The following is a 2,500-nucleotide window of genomic DNA, read 5'->3' on the forward strand; positions in this document are numbered from 1 at the left end:
GGTAGCCTACCAAGCTACCCGTGAGTTAGAGTGAGGCACTAGCCTATTGTATGGAGTGAGAGGACACATTGCATTGTTTTGGAGCATATCTGTTATATAAAAACATTAGTGTCTTGTCTGTAGCCTATATTGCACTTTGGGTTACTGACCTTTACATTAAGTTAAGCAAAGTTATGACCTAAAACAATGCATGTATTGAGCTAGAGTTCAACTACTTTATTGAAACAATCTACCGCCATAGTCCATGGCCTGTTGTTAAACCTATTTGATGTAGCTAAGCCTTTTTTATTTATATAATTTTTTATTTTTTATTAATACTTATTCATTTTGCACATGTATATGTATAGGCCTGGCTGATTTAGAAAACATAAAATACAATTTGCAAAAGAAATATTTTTAAATAAAAAAAAAAAAAAAAAAATTTGTAATCTTTTCCCCCCGTTTTAAAATATTCGATTAATCGATAAAATAACCGGCAGATTAATCGATTATCAAAATAATCGTTAGTTGCAGCCCTAGTTCATACAGCGATATTTGTTAGGACCAAAAGATTTAGTTTGGAGAGAAGTTGCCTCTTTTATTCTTAGAAAAGTGAATAGTCTTGGTCTTGATGTATCTTTGTTTTTAACAGACCCGACGACTTTAAGGCTAAATGCACTTCCTCCTTTTTATCAGGGGATTTTTAAGTGTTGGAAATGTTTTAAGTGTATAAGAACTGCTTCTACTAATTCGTTGCACTGGTTACTGGAGGAGCCTCTTGTTCACGGTGCAAGAATGGACATAAGCGACTGTGCAAGCCCTGGGCTGACTGGACTGCTGTGTGCTGCCGAAGTGGTATGCCTGAGACAACTGGTAGACACAGCAGGACCAGAGTTAAAAGATGCTCAGGCTGTGTGTTCTTTATTGGGCTTGAGGTCCCAGCGCTATGCAACAAGGATGCTGGGACTCTGGAGACAGAGGTTGACTGTCGAGGAACTGGGCATGCTTAGCTTATACAGCAGTGGAGCATTAAAACCGGACAAACAGAAGGAGTTTCCAAATGTGTGTCTGAGCCCTGTACTGGGAGAGATGTCTGGTCCTCTACTTTCTATAAAGGACTCAACATTATACAAAATGGACAGGAAGTCATGGACAGAAACTGTGTCAAAATCATTAATAAGAAATGGCTAAATAACAGAGTGGACACTGTATGGAGGAGCAAGCTGTGTGCAGGTAGTTGATTGATTGATTGATTGAAAACTTTATTAGAAGATTTGCAGGAGTAGGTACATGAAAGTACATATTACATACAAGGTCAACTAACAGGATAAAAACCCAAGAAAGCCACTGGCTTATTTCAATTGGGGTCCTTGATTAGTGACACTCAACCTGTGTGGAGGGTTTTATACAAGCCTCCTTTAAAAAAACAAACGGCAGACCTTCAGTGGAGGATTCTGCATGGTGCTGTAGCAGTGAACGCTTTTGTTTCTGTCATCAACCCAGAGGTGGATAATACATGTCCTTTTTGTGGGTTAACTGAGACTGTTTTTCATGCATTTTTAGAGTGTAACAGGCTTTTAGGGTTATTTGAGCTGCTCAGTCATTTTGGTGAAACCTTCTCTGTTATTGGTTACATTTTTGGAGCAGGTTATAAAAAAAATAGTAAGAAAAAATGGCAACTGCTTAATTTTCTGGTGGGGGAAGCTAAGCTTGCAGTCTATGTAAACAGGAGAAACAGAGTGGAAGATAAACCGGACCAAGATGCAGTATTAGTGTGGTGTTGTAATGTGAAGGCTAGAGTCTGGCTGGAATTCAGGTTTTATAAAGCTATGGGCAATTTGGAGGCTTTCGCTCAGGAATGGTGTTATGGAAATGTGATTTGTGATGTCATTAATGATGAATTGGTGTTTAACAACATTATGAATATGTAAAATGCAAATGTCTGTCTCTGTCTGTCTGTCTCTCTCTGTCTCTCTCTCTCTGTCTCTCTCTCTGTCTCTCTCTCTGTCTCTCTCTCTCTGTCTTTCTCTCTGTCTCTCTCTCTCTGTCTCTCTCTCTCTGTCTGTCTGTCTCTCTCTGTCTCTCTCTCTCTGTCTCTCTGTCTCTCTCTCTCTGTCTTTCTCTCTGTCTCTCTCTCTCTGTCTTTCTCTCTGTCTCTCTCTCTCTGTCTCTCTCTCTCTGTCTGTCTCTCTCTCTCTCTGTCTCTCTCTCTCTCTGTCTCTCTCTCTCTCTGTCTCTCTCTCTCTGTCTCTCTCTCTCTCTGTCTCTCTCTCTCTCTCTGTCTCTCTCTCTCTCTCTCTCTCTCTCTCTCTCTCTCTCTCTCTCTCTCTCTCTCTCTCTCTCTCTCTCTCTCTCTCTCTCTCTCTCTCTCTCTCTCTTTCTCTCTCTGCTGCATTTGGTAGGGTTCCAGTAGTGGGTTATCTAGGCTGGATTACATGTTTAAATGTAAATAGAGTCTGTGTCCTCATGTCACCCTTACTGGAACTAATGCTCTGAATGAAGTTGTTGATGTTGTTGATGT

At 40.3% G+C, this 2,500-nt stretch overlaps 1 protein-coding gene across 1 annotated transcript in view; it reads left to right on the plus strand.

Annotated features, from left to right (window-relative positions):
- The window catches only part of hagh (hydroxyacylglutathione hydrolase), an 18,426-nt gene that overhangs the window by 3,568 nt on the left and 12,358 nt on the right, over positions 1 to 2,500 (plus strand). The gene's annotated exons all lie outside the window — the stretch shown is intronic.

This window comes from Nansenia antarctica, assembly GCF_963989245.1.
Source record: "Nansenia antarctica genome assembly, chromosome: 2".
NCBI classification, from domain to species: Eukaryota; Metazoa; Chordata; class Actinopteri; order Argentiniformes; family Microstomatidae; genus Nansenia; species Nansenia antarctica.